This window comes from Hemiscyllium ocellatum, unplaced genomic scaffold (genome assembly GCF_020745735.1).
Source record: "Hemiscyllium ocellatum isolate sHemOce1 unplaced genomic scaffold, sHemOce1.pat.X.cur. scaffold_234_pat_ctg1, whole genome shotgun sequence".
In the NCBI taxonomy this organism is placed as follows: Eukaryota; Metazoa; Chordata; class Chondrichthyes; order Orectolobiformes; family Hemiscylliidae; genus Hemiscyllium; species Hemiscyllium ocellatum.
This window is the reverse complement of record NW_026868059.1, coordinates 396,110-415,017: the sequence shown is the minus strand read 5'-3', so window position 1 is coordinate 415,017 and position 18,908 is coordinate 396,110. Positions and strand designations below refer to the sequence as shown.

Sequence of the window (18,908 nt, the reverse complement as noted above, 5' to 3'; positions counted from 1 at the left end):
CCAAGGCCTTGCTCTGGTCAGTATAGACACAGTTTCCTGTTCTATCTTCTTAGTCACGTCTACAATAAACTCAGGCAAGTTTGTGAGACACTACTTGTGTACTTTGCGTCAACTGTCCCTAATCAATCTTGGCCTTTTGAAATGCATGTAACTCCTGTCCCTCAGAGCCCCCTCCAACACCATACGCACCACTAATGTCAAGCCAATTGGTCTTTCGGTGCCTTGCTTTCCCTCACAGCAGTTTTAAACACTGGCACAACATTAAACACCCTCCAGGCTTCCAGCCCATCACCCGTGGCTGTCACTGATATAAATACTTCTTTAAGGGGCACTTCTTCCTGAGTTTATCCCAGTGTCCTCTGATATACATGATTAGCTCCAGGGATTTGTCTATTTTTTAGGCGTTTTAAAGTCTCCACACCTCCTGTTTTGTTATGCGGACACTTCTGATGCCTATATTTCCCTGACTTCCCCAGTCTTTAAGGACTGATGTGAAATTTTCATCAAGGATCTCACCCATCTCCTGTGGTTCCACACATGGATTATCCCATTGATCTTTAAGGGGGCACATTCTGTCCCTAGTTAATCTTCTGTCGTTAGTATTCATGTCAAATCCCTTTGGATTTTCCTCAGCATTATCAGCCAAAGCTTTCTCAGGTCTCCTGTTTGCCTTACTGCTTTCCCACTTCAGGGTATTACTGTACCCACAATGTTCTTTGAGGAATCCAGCTGGCCATATATGACATGGACCGCCTTTTTCTTGACCAGAACGTCAATATCCCCAGTCATCCAGAATTTTCTACTTGTAATCAGCATTGTCCTTCACACAAAGAGAAATATCCTCACCCTGAACTCTCATTTTACCTTTCTTGTGAAAGCTTCTCACCTGCCTGAGGTGCATTTACCTGCAAATAGTGTCCACAATCAACTGTTAAAAGCTCTTGACCAATACCTTCTGGATTGGGGCAGGACAATGTTGATGTTTCACTTATGGACCAGGCCTGTCCTTTTCCATAACTGTTTTCAAATTAATACAGTTGTGGTCACTTTGTCAAAGTGCTCCCCAACTAACACCTCAGTCCCTTTCCCTACATTGTTCCCCAAGGGAAGGTCAGGTTTTGCCCCTTTCTCCAAGGGGAGGGCAAACAACCAGTGGTAATTGTGCACATCAGTACACACGGCATAGATACAGTTGGATGGGATCTGGTCAAGTGAGCATTAGGAGTTAGGTAAGAAGATAAAAAGCAGGACTACAAGGGTAGTGAGCCCCAGATTACTCCCAGTGCTGCTCGCAGTGAATATGGAAATAAAAAGACTAGTCGGATGGATGAGTGCCTGAGGAGCTGGTGGAGGGGGAAGGGTTTTTATGTCTTGGATCATTGGGGTCTCTTCTGGGGTAGAGGTGACCTGGACAAGGGGGATTCTGAAAAAGAGAGAGACCATCGGCCAGTCAGAGGAAAATACACCAGCCACCGAGAGCACGTTTCCTATTCAGGATATCCAGGGACGCAGTCAAGGGAGGGAAAAGACTTCTGGTTTAAAGGACATTTAGTTTGACACATGAGGCCTGACTGGTAAGGCAGGTGAGCTCAGAGCATGGATTGGCTCTGGGTACTGGGATATTATAGCCATAACAGAAATATGGCTGAGAGAAGGGCAGAACTGGCAGCTCAGTGTTGTGACAGAAAGACATGTAAATGAGGAGGGGAGTGCACTTTTGATAAGGGAGAACATAACAACAGTGTTCAGAGAGGATATTCCTAAAGAGTCATCAAATGAGGCCATATGGTTAGGAGTTATAAAGAAGAAAGGGGCGGTCACTTTGTTGGGACTGTATTACAGACTCGCAGATAGCCAGCGGGTATGAGAAGAGCAGATGTTAGAGAGATTGTAGATAGCTGTAGGAATAAGAGAGTAGTATTGATTGGAGATTTTAATTTCCACTGGATTGACTTATGCATTCAGAGAATAAAAGGCCCATATGGATAAAAATTTGTCAAATGGTTCCAAGAAAGTTTCCTTGAGCAATAAGTAGACGGTTCTACTCTACTCAGGTGGGCGCAACATTGAATCTCCCCTGAGAAAACGAGATGAGGAAGTGACTGATGTGTCAGTCAGAGAGCACTTTGGGTCCAGTGACCGCAACTGTCTTAGTTTTAACATAACTATAAAAAAGATAGGAGAGGTCCACAGGTTAGGGAGCTATGCTGGAACACAGCCAGTTTTGGGACCATGAAGCAGGACCTAGCAGAGGTTGGGTGGGTGAGTCTGTTTGAAGGAAAAGAAACGACTGGAAAATGGGAACCTTTTAAAAGTGTGATACTGAAAATCCAGGGTCAGTATGTATCTGTTAGGGTGAAAGGAAAATGGCAGGTTTAGGGATCCCTGGCTGATGAGTGATATTGAGGCTCTGGCCTGGCAAATGAAGATGGTATACATTGGGTTTAAGGGTTCCGTATCTACCGAACCTCTTCCAGCCCTAAAGACAGAATCAATCTGTGGAGACCCTATAATCTTCTCAGGTCTCTGCCACACTCTGATCTGTCGAACCCACTCCTGTCCCTGTGACTGTTCCAATCCAGTTCCTCAAGGACCTGCGATCTGTGTAACATGCTCTCATCATTGTCACCCACCCTGTCAATGTAAGCTCTTCCAATATTTCCACCCATCTACTCATCTGCATAAACTTCTCCAGCTCTTACACCCCTATCTGTGTTAATGACAACCTCCCCTACAACACTTGCCCACTTAGGTCAAACTGGAGGAGATTACTAATGCTCCTTTATCTGTGTAACTGTCTCCAATCAAAATTGCTATTCTCATCTCCAGGAAAACCTGTCCGATTCCACATCCTCCATGTCTAAATAACACCAGAACCTAAGAATTTTGATATCTCTAAACCTGTTCAGTCCCAACTACCCTCTGTATGTATGTTTTTTCTTCCAGTCTATACAACCTATATTATCTCTGTAATCTGCTCCATTCCCTAAATAGTCCCTGTCAGTATAAACCAGCACTGTCCTATCACTATCCTTATCCCTGTAAACTGCTCCATCCCTCCCAACCTGCCCATCTCCATGAACTCCTGCAGGCCCTACAGCTCTTTGCATTTCTGTAACCTCTGGAGGCTCTATGGTTCCCTCTCCCTGTCAAACTACCTGCAGTCCCCAATTCCCTCCCAATATGCGTCCTCTCCTCCAGATCAGACTATTGCTGTCTCTGTTAACACCTCCACCTCTGCCAACTCTTCCCATTTGTGTAACTTCATTCAGACCCCATACTCTCCAGCTTCCTGAATCCTCTTCCTGACATTGCAATCAAAATCATGTTTCTGTAAAATCCACCAGTGCTTAAACTTTCCCCAACTCAGTAACCTCTTGCAGTCCTAACAAAGCACCTAAACTGTGAAACCTTTCATTTCGGTACAATCCTCCCTCCCTCCCTCCTCAAATGCGGTCATAATCATGTAACCTCCCAATTACTGAATCCTCCTTTTCGCACTGCAACCCTTCGAATGTCTGTAAATCCTCCTGACCTGATATCCTTCCCTATCTCTGTAACCCCCACCACCCGCCATTGCCCTTTTGGGGAAGCTAGCAGAGGAGAGAAGAATTGTAGAGTCCGGGCCATGTTACGGAGGTAGAATCCTGGGAATTACAGATTTGGTCTAATGTCTGTGGTGTGCAGATTATTGGAGAGGACTCTGACAGACAGGGTTTATGACTACTTGGAATACCATAGTTAAATTTTAGACAGTCAGCATGGGTTTGTGAGGGGCAGGTCATGCCTCACAAACCTTATTGAATTCTTTGAAGATATGACAGAATATTTTGAAGCTCATTCAGAAACTGAGTAGGCATGGGATACAGGGAAATCAGTCTGTCTGGATACATGATTGGATGGCCCAGAGAAGACAGTGTATGGCAGCAGATGGACAGTATTGAGCCTGGAGCTCAGTGACCAGTGGTGTTCTGTAACAGTCGGTTTTGGGACTCTGCTCTGCTCTCTGTGATTTTTATAAATGACTTTGATGTGGATGTTGGAGAGTGGGTTAGTAAGTTTGCCAATCTGGTGGAGTTTCATTCTGGAAGGTGGAATTTGAGTACAGAATGCAGGGTGAAAGGCAGAATGCTTGGCCGTATGGAGGATCAGAGAGATTAAGGTGTCCATGTTCATAGATTCCTCAAAGTTGCCATGCACGTTGAAAGGGTTGTTAAAAATGCATATGTTGTGTTTGCTTTCCTTAGCAAGGGGATTTATTTGAAGAACAATGAGGGTTTACTGCATCTTTATAGCATCCTGGTGAGACCACACTTGGAATATTGTGTTCAGTTCTGGTCCCCACTATACAGGAAGGATGTGCACGTTTTAGAGAGCGTACACAGGAGATTTACCAGGATGCTGCCTGGAATGGAGGGCATTTCTTATGAAGAAAGGCTGAGGGAGCTAAGGCTTTTCTCATTGGCGTGAAGAAAGTGGTGGGCCAAGGTGGTAGAGGTGAACAAGATGATGAGAGGCTCAGAGAGAGTTAATAGTCAGAGACTTTTTCTCCTATGGCATAAATGGCTATTACAAGGGGGGGGGGGGAATGGAGGATGGATAAAAGAATAGAGAATGGTAGGTGGTTGGAATGCACTGACTATGGTGGTAGTAAAGTTAGATACTTTCGGGACATTTAATAGACTCTTGGATAAGCACATGGATGATAGTAAAATTAAGCTTATGGAAGTTAGTTTGGTCTTATAGTCGGATAAAATGTTAGCATGGCATCATGGCCAAAGGGTCTTGTGCTGTACTGTTCTGGGTTCTACGTTCCGTATGGTAAGTGGATAATAAGCTCAGATCAGTGTAAAAGGATATGGCATTCAGGAGAAGCTAGTCAACTGGGTACAAAATTGGTCTTGATGGTAGGAGACAGAGGGTGATGGGAGACATGTTGTTTTTCTGACTGGAGGCATGTGACCAGCGGTGTAGTGGGTCTCCTGTTGTTTGTCATTTGGGTAAATGGTTTCCTGGTAAGTAAGGTTTTTGGGTGATACTAAAATTGGTGGTAAACTGGACAGTGATGAAGGTTATCTGTGATGGACAGTACTGCTGGGAGACTGGGCTGAAGAATAGCAGATGGAGTTGAATTAGATAAATGTGAAGTGTTCCATTGTGGTGAAACAAACCAGGGTGGGACTTGTACAGTTAATGTCAGGGCCCTGGGTGGTGTTGTCAGTCAGAGACACGGGGATGCAGGTACACAATTCTTTGGAAGTTGCATCACAGGCAGGCAGGCTGGTGAAGCAGGCGTTTGGGATGGTTACCTTCATTGGGCAGAGCATGAAGAGTAGGAGTTGGGATGTCATGTTGTATCTGTACAAGACATTGGCGAGGCCACCATAAATGCATTGCTGATCAGTAGGAAGAACTCATCAGGTTCACTTCCCTGCTTTAGGGAAGGACAACAAATATTCTCACCTGGTCTGGCCAACATGTGACTCCAGACCCACAACAAGAGGGCTGACTCTGAGCTGCTCTGTGGGTAATTAAGAGTGGGGTCAAAGAATGTAAGTCCAGGCAGTGACACCCACATCCCAGAAATGATTAAATAAAATACATATGTCCCTCCCTACCTCTGCAAACCCCTCCAGCTGCAACACTCATACTTAGTTTGAAACACACTTCAGGCCCTGACCACTCTCTGTAACACTCTCACCACCTCCAGCACCTTCACCTCTCCCTGTTCCTATTGTGACATTATACCCTCACAGGGATTCCTCTTCCAATTGCCCTCCTCCTGCAAGCAGACCCTTTGCAACCCCTTTAAAATCTACTCCTAAAGCACACTCTCACTTCAGGATTTTAAGTACTTTTTGGTGATCTTCTCAGCCTCATAATCTAATATGATCCATTTTGTTCTGAGTGAGGGACAGGTGTGAGTTTCTTGTTAAGGTTTTGTCTGTTTCAATGGAATATTCTTTTGTTCAGTGATTTACACTGTTCCTTCAAATGTTTACCACTGTTCATTTACGCGCACACATGTTTCAGTCTGTTAGGTTGTTTACCTTGGTCAGTTCTTCTCTCAAACTCATGCAATTGGCAATTTTTGTTTTTAGTTGTAGCTTGTCCTTTCTGTGATTCACTTTAAAACTTTATATTTCTTTAAACTGCACTTTATCACAATTTCCCAGAGGATCTCTCCAGGTGACATTACTCATTCACTAAGTTTCATCACGCAACGGTCGATCTGACTTAGTTACATCCCGAGCCAGTTGCACAATGTGTTATTTAAAGAAACACTGAAAAAAATTCTCCGAACTTCCCTTCCAATATCACTGTTGTCAGTGTGATTGTCAGGATTATGCGAATTTTGAATTTTCACTGAATTTTTCTTAATGCCTTTATTAAAAATTCCAATGAGTTCCTGTGTGATGCAGTGATGAGCAATGAAATGCTGTTCAGTGGCCTAAAACTGTTCTGCTGCTTGTGTCCTTGGCAAGTAGTAGCCAGAATTTACATTCAGACTGACTCTACTTCATGATCTGCGGCCAAATACTTTCTCTGTAATGCCTTTGTTATCAATTATTGTTAGCGTTGTCCACTTTGCATGAGTTTCCACAAAGTTGTGAACCATTTGAATATTTATGTCCACCTTTTTTCACCCTGTAACCACGTCACCCTGGTGTCTAACTCTCTTTTATCTCTGTCACAAATTCATCTACCTTATGGCAGAGACTTTGTCCATTCCAAAAAAAACATAATTTAACTGTTTCCTACAATTTCCTGTCACAAAGTGATTCGCTGATGCACAGTTTTAGTTAAACTTGGTCCCATCCTGTTCCTTTCTGCTTGTCTTCAGCCACATCCCCATGCTGTTCCAAAGCTTCACCTTTTCTATTTGGATTTGGAAAGCTCCTTTCACCTGAACCCTGTCCCTGCATCCTCTCTGTCAGTTTAAATCCCTGTCCCTAAAACTACCGACGTGATTGGCCAGGACACTGGTCCCAGCATACTTCCAGTGGGACAATCCGAATGGTTTATTTTTAAACTCAGGTATGGGATGTTGGTGTCTCTGGCTGACCAGCCTTTTCTGCCCAGCCCTCGCTGCCCTTGAGCTGAGTAACTTGCACGGCCATTTCAGAGGCAAACACTTTGCTGTGGGGTTGTTGTACAAACCATGTGAGAATGGTAGTTGCCCCCTAGTGTATTTTTGATGAACAAACATTGTTTTGGACATCAGGAATGATTTCAGACATATTCATAGATGGTTAATTGCAATTTTAAAAAAAATGATGATTGCAAATTCCACCATTTCTGATGGTGGGATTTAAACCTGCCTCCACTGAACATTGGGTGAGCTTTTGGATACATGCTCTCGCAATAATACCACGAGGTCATCGCTTCACCTGCTGAAAGGTTGCTCATTCCTGAGCACTGACACCAGGACATCCGGAACCTAAACCTGTTCTTCCTACATGATTGTTTCGTTATGAAATTTTCCTGCCCTCTGGTGATATCACTCAGACTCTCTTCATGAGGTGTCCCTCACTGTGAGGGTCGAATTGCTGCCCCTGTCAGCGTCTCTCACTCTTGCAGCTTCTCCGGATCCTGAACCAATTGAAGTCTTTACTCCAGAGAGACGCAGCAGCATATGCAAGGGATGGAGACAGGGTTTTTCAGATCTCTGTTGGACTTAGTTTCATTGTCCATGTGTATCCCTCACGGGATCAGTCTAATTTCCCAAATTGTTGATTCCTCTGACTCCTGTAGGTATGAGGAACGGCCTGACTCAATAGACTTCCCAGCTGCTGGATGTCTCGTCCATCGCCACATTGAAGATGGTTGATCAGCCAGGGAGACAAAGAGAAGGGAGATTTGGAGTGTTCAATAAGTCCTGCAGTGAGGTAAGATCACTACAGTGAACAGAGCAGACAGCAAAGACAGAGCTCCCAACATCAGACAACAAAACATGACATAGATACAGTGCTGGAGGGGGTGCACAGTACAGACACACCCCAGGCTCAATCAAAACCTTATAGTAAGTTCTGTTGTGCTAAGACTCACTACTCTGCAATAATCTATCTATGGAATGTCATGGTGACTTAGTGTCTTCAATAATTTGTAACTCCTATAACAGTTCCTATCCCGGTAACATCCTCCCTTCCCTATACTCCCTCTACATATTGGAATCCTCCCTTCCCTATACTGTCTCCACATATTTGGATTGTACTGCATTCCTGACTACCAGCCCTATCGCTGCAACTTGCTTCAGTGTCTATAACGTGCCTTATCTCAGTAGTCTCCTACAATAACAGGAGACAGGGTCATCCAGCACGGAACAGGTTCCTTCGATCGAACTAGTTCATGCTGAACAGAGTCTATGAACGAGTCGCGTTTCCCTGCACTTGACCCATATCCCTTCAAACCTTCTCCTCTCCATGTACCTGCACAAATGTCTTTTCCATGTTGTTATTGTACTTTTCTCTATCACTTCCCCTCGAATCCCATTTCCTACCTGCACTGTACTCTGTGTGGAAAATCTTCTCCTCCAAATTCTTTGAAGTTTTTTTTTCTCTCCCATCTCCTCCTTATATCCTCCAGACACAGAACATAAGAACATGACAGTACAGTACAGGCCCTTCGGCCCTCAATGTGTGCTAACCTGTGGACCCAATCTGAAGCCCATCTAACCTTCCCTATTCCATTCTCCCATGGCTATCAGTGATAGAAATATCTCTTTATGGGACCCCACAATTTCTTCCTGAGCTTCCCGCAATATCCTAGGATATACATGATTAGTTCCCAAGGATTTGTCCATCTTATACGCATTATAGAACCTTCACTACCGCCTGTTAAGTTAAGTGGAGTCTTTTGAAGACGTTATTGTTCCTTATTCCCTGACTTGCCCAGTATTTCACCAAGTTAAGTTCAAACATGAAATTTTTGTTCAGGATCTCACCCATCTTCTGTGTTTCCACACTTGGATGGCCCCATTCGTCGTCAAGGAGCCACATTCTTCCCCTAGTTAATCTCCTGAAGAATATACTTGAAGAATCACTTTGGATTTTCCTCAGCCTGATCTGGCAATGCTTTCTGTAGTCCCCTTTGTGCCCTCCTGATTTCCCTCTTAAGTGAATACTCCACCTGCAATGTTCTTCAATAGATTCCCTGAATCCAGCTGGCTATGTGACACGTGCCCCCTTTTTGTTGACCAGAGTCTCAATACCCCCAGTCATCAGTGTATCCCACTTGTGTCAGCATTGTCCTTCACACTAACAGAAATATGATATCCCTCAAATATCATTTTATCGCTCTTTTGAAAGCTTCCCACCTGCCTGACGTCCCTTTACCTGCAAATAACCTCCACAATCAATTGCCAAAAGCTCTTCACCAATACCTTCTGGATTGCGGCAAGACAAATTTTGATCTTTAACTTGTGGACTAGGCTTGTGCATTTCCATCACTATATTCAAACTAATACAATTGTGCTCACTTTGCCAAAGTGTTGTCCCACTAGTGCCTCAGTCCCTTTCCCTACCTTGTTCCCCAAGGCGTAGTCAGGTTTTACCCCTTCCTGCAGTCCAACCATTTACATTCTGACTGAGACATTTTTCTTGTACATGCCGAACAAATCCCACCCATTCAAGCTCTGAGCACTCTGGCAGTCCCAGACTAGGTTTGGAAAGTTAAAATCCCTGACCATTCCAACCCTATCATTCTTACAGATATCTGAGATCTCCCAACATATTTGCTGCTCAAACTCTCGCTGACTGTTGGCAGCCTGTAGTACAGTCATATCAAACTGATGGCCCATTCCCATATCTCAATTGCACCATTATAGCTTCAATGGGTGTTCCCCAGGAATATCCTCTCCAAGTGCTGCAGTGATATTTCACTGATCAAAAACTCCACCCCCTCCTCTCTCACCTCCTGTTCTATCCTTCGTATGGAATCTGTACCCTGGAACATTGAGCTCCCAGTCCTGTCCCACACTCAGCTGTGTTTCTGCCATATCTATGGTATTCCAGTCCCATGTTCTCATCCATGCGCTGACTTCATTTGCCTTAATTATTACGCCTTTTATTTTGAAATGAATGCACTTTAGTCACTCAGTTTTCCCTCAATGTCTGCTGTGCTCTTTCCTGATGTTTCTACTTGAGTTCCTGTCTTGAAATTCTGTCCCAGCCTCTACATTCAGACTGCAGCCTGGCACCATCCACCTCACTATGGACAACACCCTCAGCTTTCATGTCATCTGCAAACCTACTAATGATACCTTCTGCTTTCACATCAGAGTTATTAATGTATATAATAAACAGCAACGGCTCCCGCACAGATCCCTGTGGTACATCCGTTAGTGAAAGAATTTCAATTGTAAAAACAGCCCTCCACCAGTTGTGGATCCTGTTTGCCAAATTGCCTTGGATCCCATTGGTCTGTTTGACCAGCCTTCTATGTGGGATCTTGTGAAACGATGTAATGAACTCCATGTAACCCACATCATCTGCACAGCCCTCATCAAAATCCTCAATCATAATTTCAAATAAAAATCTCGGCTGAATTTGGGAAAGGATCTTACTCTACCAAATGTATGATGAGTATCCCAAATCGATCTCTGCCTTTCCAATTTTTGATTCATTCTGTTCCTCAGAATTGTTCCCAACAATTTCTCTCCCCCTGCTGTCAGACTGTCTGCTCTTTAATCAGCTGGCCTATCCCTGCTGCCCTTCTTGAACAAAGGAACCACATTAGCTATCCGCCAGTCATTCCACACTTTATCAGTGGCCAGCAAAGTATTAAATATATACACCAGGGCCCGAGCAATCTCCTCCCTTACCTCCCATAGCACCTCCCATAGCAGCGTGGGATACATTCAATTGGGCACTGGGGATTTCTCCACATTTAAGCCTGTGAAAACATAAAATACCTCTTCCTTATTGATCGTAATATGTTTGAGAAAATCACCATCCCAACTGAAACCCCCAGCTATAATGCCTTGCTCCTGTGTGAATACAGATGGGAAGTATTCATTGAAGACCTCACCTCCTTCCTCTGGCTTCATGTCCCGATTGTCCCTTTGCATTTCTTTGTGAAAACAATTGAGACTGATTGATTTGCTGCAGACAACATCCACCAGTCATCATGGGTACGGTAATCGAGTTGTGCGTCTGTCCTTGTCAAATGATATATTGCGCTGGTGAGGCTTTCTGCTTCGTGATTTTGTGGGACAATTTGTTGGAAATACAGCAACGCAGCTGAGATCCGGCATGGGACCGACGAGTTGATGTTCCAGGACAGCGATGGCCGGCTTTCGAATGAATACACATCTGAATCGATCATGTGACAAGTTCTTGCCGACGGTGAAAGCAAAAGCCACGACAAACCTTGACACAGAACAGCTGACGAGACGAGCGCTGCACGTGGTCAGCGTGGGAACTGAACCAACGACCGTGGCGCTATTAGCACCATGCTCGAACCAGCTGATCTAACCAACCAACGAGCACTCTGCTTCAAAGCATATGCCTATATTGCCGACGCTCATAACCACGGCGGCTATTGTAACGTACCTTCAACGATCGCTCACTGTGCTTCTGGAAACTCACAGACCTTTGGAGTCAGGGTTACGTGCTGCTGATAAACTGCTGCGAACCTTATGCCAAATGCATTGGAATTGTAACCCAACTGTGGGATTCTTTCTGCTCCCGAAGGACGCAGTTGCTTTAGAGTCAGCAACAGCGCAGAACTCAATTGCACGTTTTGCTCAATGACTCATGTTGCTTTTGCAATCTTCGTTTGACAGCATATTTAGCAGGTTATCACGCCTTCCTGCAGCGTTTGTCAGCGACAGATCAGCTGCTAAGATGACTGCTTCAGACAGCATGCTACATCCTACATTTGAAAATGGAAAAGGTGCAAACGCTTACAGGCTGAACACTCTCTCACTATTTTGCCTGGCGCGTCAGAGGCTGGGAGCTGACCTTATGAAGGTTTTTCAATCATGAGGGGCATTTTTCGGGTAAATAGATAAGTTCGTTTCGCTCAGGTGGGGCAGTGCAGCACGACAGGGTATAAATCTGGTGTGGGAGGGTGAGAATTCGACAGGCAGTGAGGAGCAACGGCGTCACGCAAAGGGTGGTGAGTGTCTGCAATAAGTTGCCGGACGAGCTGGTGATGGCTGTTACAATTCCAATATTTTTAAGGAATTTGGATGTGTATTTGAATCGGAAGGGTTTAGAGAGACATGGGTCAAGTGCATGCAATCGTGGCTGGATCAGTTGAGGATATCTGTTCGGAATGGACGAGCCAGACCGAAGATTGTGTTTTCAGTGCTGTCCATATCTAATGGCTCTATGATATTGCAGGTGAAATGATAAAAGAGATGAATAAAATAATGAAGTAAAATTGTCTGAAGTTGTTAAATTCAAACAACTTCAGATAATTTTATTTCAATTATTTTACTTACCTTTTTTATTTGCGTTTTTCTCACTGTTGTGTACCTCTTATTTCTTGATTGTCTCTCTTTCTGTCGCTTCCCACTCTGTCAATACATTTTTCCTCTCCTCTTCCCGCTTTGCTACGCTTCTCCCCTGTTTTCCATTTTGTCTCTGTTTCACACATCCCCCACATATTTTGTCTCGTAACACTGGCTTCAGCCTTGGTCATTCGCGGCTCCTAATCTCCCTTTAATCTCTCCGTGCACTGTCATTATCACCTTTGCATCTGGAGCCTTGACTCACCTTCTCTCAGCCTGGTGTTAATAGCTCTGTAAATCTCCCCTTTTTTCAAAATCTTTACCAAAGGGTCAGTTAGACTCGAAACGTCAACTCTTTTCTCTCCTTGCAGATGGTGCCAGACCTGCTGAGATTTTCCAGCATTTTCTCTTTTGGTTTCGAATTCCAGCATCTGCAGTAATTTGCTTTTATTAATGACTCTGTGATATTGCTGGGGATATGATGACTCCAGTGTCGATGCATGAGAGGTGAGCAAGCGAATGAATTCCCTCTGGAAGTCGCGGGAAATGGAGTAACAGAGATCCAGGAAAATGCATTGAACGAATCTTTGAAGTGAATTGAAGCCTGAACTCTGGTTCTCCTCCGAGACTGTGCCAGGTCGACTTAATACTTTATATATTTCATGTTTTGCATTTCTTTGTGAAAACAATTGAGACTGATTGATTTGCTGCAGACAACATCCACCAGTCATCATGGGTACGGTGATCGAGTTGTGCGTCTATCCCTGTCAAATGTTTTATTGCGCCGGTGAGGCTTTCTGCTTGGTGATTTTGTGGTTTCGTGGTGCACTTTGTTTGGAAATACAGCAACGCAGCTGAGATCCGGCATAGGACCAACGAGTTGATGTTCCATGACAGCGATGGTCGGCTTTCGAATGAATACACATCTGAATCGATCATGTGACAAGTTCTTGCAGACGGTGAAAGCAAAAGCCACGACCAACCTTGACACAGCACAGCTGACGAGACGAGCGCTGCACATGGTCAGTGTGGGGATTGAACCCACGACCTTGGCGTTATTAGCACCACGCTCTAACCAGCTGAGCTAACCGACCGACAGAGCCCAGCGCTCAAAACAAAGGCTTATATTGCCTGCGCTCACAACCACGGCGGCTATTCGTTTTCTGATTTGCAATCGATCGCATGATCGTCTGAAGTATTTCCATCCGTTGCAAAGTTTTTTAAACAAAAAAAAACATTGACTCTTCCGAACGCGCACACTCGAGGTAACCATTTGCTCTGATATTCAAAATTAAGCACAATGTTCGGACGCATGCAATTTCAATCGCAATGCCACCAGCTCAGCTGCAGCTTGTCATGTTGACAAATATCATCTGGTTGAGACGTACCTTCAACGATCGCTCACTGTGCTTCTGGAAACTCACAGACCTTTGGAGTCAGGGTTACGTGCTGCTGATAAACTGCTGCGAACCTTATGCCAAATGCATTGGAATTGTAACCCAACTGTGGGATTCTTTCTGCTCCCGAAGGACGCAGTTGCTTTAGAGACAGCAACAGCGCAGAACTCAATTGCACGTTTTGCTCAATGACTCATGTTGCTTTTGCAATCTTCGTTTGACAGCATATTTAGCAGGTTATCACGCCTTCCTGCAGCGTTTGTCAGCGACAGATCAGCTGCTAAGATGACTGCTTCAGACAGCATGCTACATCCTACATTTGAAAATGGAAAAGGTGCAAACGCTTACAGGCTGAACACTCTCTCACTATTTTGCCTGGCGCGTCAGAGGCTGGGAGCTGACCTTATGAAGGTTTTTCAATCATGAGGGGCATTTTTCGGGTAAATAGATAAGTTCGTTTCGCTCAGGTGGGGCAGTGCAGCACGACAGGGTATAAATCTGGTGTGGGAGGGTGAGAATTCGACAGGCAGTGAGGAGCAACGGCGTCACGCAAAGGGTGGTGAGTGTCTGCAATAAGTTGCCGGACGAGCTGGTGATGGCTGTTACAATTCCAATATTTTTAAGGAATTTGGATGTGTATTTGAATCGGAAGGGTTTAGAGAGACATGGGTCAAGTGCATGCAATCGTGGCTGGATCAGTTGAGGATATCTGTTCGGAATGGACGAGCCAGACCGAAGATTGTGTTTTCAGTGCTGTCCATATCTAATGGCTCTATGATATTGCAGGTGAAATGATAAAAGAGATGAATAAAATAATGAAGTAAAATTGTCTGAAGTTGTTAAATTCAAACAACTTCAGATAATTTTATTTCAATTATTTTACTTACCTTTTTTATTTGCGTTTTTCTCACTGTTGTGTACCTCTTATTTCTTGATTGTCTCTCTTTCTGTCGCTTCCCACTCTGTCAATACATTTTTCCTCTCCTCTTCCCGCTTTGCTACGCTTCTCCCCTGTTTTCCATTTTGTCTCTGTTTCACACATCCCCCACATATTTTGTCTCGTAACACTGGCTTCAGCCTTGGTCATTCGCGGCTCCTAATCTCCCTTTAATCTCTCCGTGCACTGTCATTATCACCTTTGCATCTGGAGCCTTGACTCACCTTCTCTCAGCCTGGTGTTAATAGCTCTGTAAATCTCCCCTTTTTTCAAAATCTTTACCAAAGGGTCAGTTAGACTCGAAACGTCAACTCTTTTCTCTCCTTGCAGATGGTGCCAGACCTGCTGAGATTTTCCAGCATTTTCTCTTTTGGTTTCGAATTCCAGCATCTGCAGTAATTTGCTTTTATTAATGACTCTGTGATATTGCTGGGGATATGATGACTCCAGTGTCGATGCATGAGAGGTGAGCAAGCGAATGAATTCCCTCTGGAAGTCGCGGGAAATGGAGTAACAGAGATCCAGGAAAATGCATTGAACGAATCTTTGAAGTGAATTGAAGCCTGAACTCTGGTTCTCCTCCGAGACTGTGCCAGGTCGACTTAATACTTTATATATTTCATGTTTTGCATTTCTTTGTGAAAACAATTGAGACTGATTGATTTGCTGCAGACAACATCCACCAGTCATCATGGGTACGGTGATCGAGTTGTGCGTCTATCCCTGTCAAATGTTTTATTGCGCCGGTGAGGCTTTCTGCTTGGTGATTTTGTGGTTTCGTGGTGCACTTTGTTTGGAAATACAGCAACGCAGCTGAGATCCGGCATAGGACCAACGAGTTGATGTTCCATGACAGCGATGGTCGGCTTTCGAATGAATACACATCTGAATCGATCATGTGACAAGTTCTTGCAGACGGTGAAAGCAAAAGCCACGACCAACCTTGACACAGCACAGCTGACGAGACGAGCGCTGCACATGGTCAGTGTGGGGATTGAACCCACGACCTTGGCGTTATTAGCACCACGCTCTAACCAGCTGAGCTAACCGACCGACAGAGCCCAGCGCTCAAAACAAAGGCTTATATTGCCTGCGCTCACAACCACGGCGGCTATTCGTTTTCTGATTTGCAATCGATCGCATGATCGTCTGAAGTATTTCCATCCGTTGCAAAGTTTTTTAACAAAAAAAAACATTGACTCTTCCGAACGCGCACACTCGAGGTAACCATTTGCTCTGATATTCAAAATTAAGCACAATGTTCGGACGCATGCAATTTCAATCGCAATGCCACCAGCTCAGCTGCAGCTTGTCATGTTGACAAATATCATCTGGTTGAGACGTACCTTCAACGATCGCTCACTGTGCTTCTGGAAACTCACAGACCTTTGGAGTCAGGGTTACGTGCTGCTGATAAACTGCTGCGAACCTTATGCCAAATGCATTGGAATTGTAACCCAACTGTGGGATTCTTTCTGCTCCCGAAGGACGCAGTTGCTTTAGAGACAGCAACAGCGCAGAACTCAATTGCACGTTTTGCTCAATGACTCATGTTGCTTTTGCAATCTTCGTTTGACAGCATATTTAGCAGGTTATCACGCCTTCCTGCAGCGTTTGTCAGCGACAGATCAGCTGCTAAGATGACTGCTTCAGACAGCATGCTACATCCTACATTTGAAAATGGAAAAGGTGCAAACGCTTACAGGCTGAACACTCTCTCACTATTTTGCCTGGCGCGTCAGAGGCTGGGAGCTGACCTTATGAAGGTTTTTCAATCATGAGGGGCATTTTTCGGGTAAATAGATAAGTTCGTTTCGCTCAGGTGGGGCAGTGCAGCACGACAGGGTATAAATCTGGTGTGGGAGGGTGAGAATTCGACAGGCAGTGAGGAGCAACGGCGTCACGCAAAGGGTGGTGAGTGTCTGCAATAAGTTGCCGGACGAGCTGGTGATGGCTGTTACAATTCCAATATTTTTAAGGAATTTGGATGTGTATTTGAATCGGAAGGGTTTAGAGAGACATGGGTCAAGTGCATGCAATCGTGGCTGGATCAGTTGAGGATATCTGTTCGGAATGGACGAGCCAGACCGAAGATTGTGTTTTCAGTGCTGTCCATATCTAATGGCTCTATGATATTGCAGGTGAAATGATAAAAGAGATGAATAAAATAATGAAGTAAAATTGTCTGAAGTTGTTAAATTCAAACAACTTCAGATAATTTTATTTCAATTATTTTACTTACCTTTTTTATTTGCGTTTTTCTCACTGTTGTGTACCTCTTATTTCTTGATTGTCTCTCTTTCTGTCGCTTCCCACTCTGTCAATACATTTTTCCTCTCCTCTTCCCGCTTTGCTACGCTTCTCCCCTGTTTTCCATTTTGTCTCTGTTTCACACATCCCCCACATATTTTGTCTCGTAACACTGGCTTCAGCCTTGGTCATTCGCGGCTCCTAATCTCCCTTTAATCTCTCCGTGCACTGTCATTATCACCTTTGCATCTGGAGCCTTGACTCACCTTCTCTCAGCCTGGTGTTAATAGCTCTGTAAATCTCCCCTTTTTTCAAAATCTTTACCAAAGGGTCAGTTAGACTCGAAACGTCAACTCTTTTCTCTCCTTGCAGATGGTGCCAGACCTGCTGAGATTTTCCAGCATTTTCTCTTTTGGTTTCGAATTCCAGCATCTGCAGTAATTTGCTTTTATTAATGACTCTGTGATATTGCTGGGGATATGATGACTCCAGTGTCGATGCATGAGAGGTGAGCAAGCGAATGAATTCCCTCTGGAAGTCGCGGGAAATGGAGTAACAGAGATCCAGGAAAATGCATTGAACGAATCTTTGAAGTGAATTGAAGCCTGAACTCTGGTTCTCCTCCGAGACTGTGCCAGGTCGACTTAATACTTTATATATTTCATGTTTTGCATTTCTTTGTGAAAACAATTGAGACTGATTGATTTGCTGCAGACAACATCCACCAGTCATCATGGGTACGGTGATCGAGTTGTGCGTCTATCCCTGTCAAATGTTTTATTGCGCCGGTGAGGCTTTCTGCTTGGTGATTTTGTGGTTTCGTGGTGCACTTTGTTTGGAAATACAGCAACGCAGCTGAGATCCGGCATAGGACCAACGAGTTGATGTTCCATGACAGCGATGGTCGGCTTTCGAATGAATACACATCTGAATCGATCATGTGACAAGTTCTTGCAGACGGTGAAAGCAAAAGCCACGACCAACCTTGACACAGCACAGCTGACGAGACGAGCGCTGCACATGGTCAGTGTGGGGATTGAACCCACGACCTTGGCGTTATTAGCACCACGCTCTAACCAGCTGAGCTAACCGACCGACAGAGCCCAACGCTCAAAACAAAGGCTTATATTGCCTGCGCTCACAACCACGGCGGCTATTCGTTTTCTGATTTGCAATCGATCGCATGATCGTCTGAAGTATTTCCATCCATTGCAAAGTTTTTTAAACAAAAAAGACATTGACTCTTCCGAACGCGCACACTCGAGGTAACCATTTGCTCTGATATTCAAAATTAAGCACAATGTTCGGACGCATGCAATTTCAATCGCAATGCCACCAGCTCAGCTGCAGCTTGTCATGTTGACAAATATCATCTGGTTGAGACGTACCTTCAACGATCGCTCACTGTGCTTCTGGAAACTCACAGACCTTTGGAGTCAGGGTTACGTGCTGCTGATAAACTGCTGCGAACCTTATGCCAAATGCATTGGAATTGTAACCCAACTGTGGGATTCTTTCTGCTCCCGAAGGACGCAGTTGCTTTAGAGACAGCAACAGCGCAGAACTCAATTGCACGTTTTGCTCAATGACTCATGTTGCTTTTGCAATCTTCGTTTGACAGCATATTTAGCAGGTTATCACGCCTTCCTGCAGCGTTTGTCAGCGACAGATCAGCTGCTAAGATGACTGCTTCAGACAGCATGCTACATCCTACATTTGAAAATGGAAAAGGTGCAAACGCTTACAGGCTGAACACTCTCTCACTATTTTGCCTGGCGCGTCAGAGGCTGGGAGCTGACCTTATGAAGGTTTTTCAATCATGAGGGGCATTTTTCGGGTAAATAGATAAGTTCGTTTCGCTCAGGTG

The 18,908-nt window shown here is 44.5% G+C and overlaps 3 non-coding genes across 3 annotated transcripts; all 3 read right to left on the bottom strand.

The window, feature by feature from the left end:
* Positions 1-13,477: 13,477 nt before the first annotated feature.
* On the bottom strand, positions 13,478-13,551 carry trnai-aau (transfer RNA isoleucine (anticodon AAU)). The gene has a single exon. It is a non-coding gene; the product is annotated as a tRNA-Ile (tRNA).
* A 2,219-nt stretch (positions 13,552-15,770) lies between these two features.
* Positions 15,771-15,844, bottom strand: trnai-aau (transfer RNA isoleucine (anticodon AAU)). The gene has a single exon. It is a non-coding gene; the product is annotated as a tRNA-Ile (tRNA).
* Positions 15,845-18,062: 2,218 nt separating this feature from the next.
* Positions 18,063-18,136, bottom strand: trnai-aau (transfer RNA isoleucine (anticodon AAU)). Its single transcript has one exon. It is a non-coding gene; the product is annotated as a tRNA-Ile (tRNA).
* Positions 18,137-18,908: the final 772 nt, after the last annotated feature.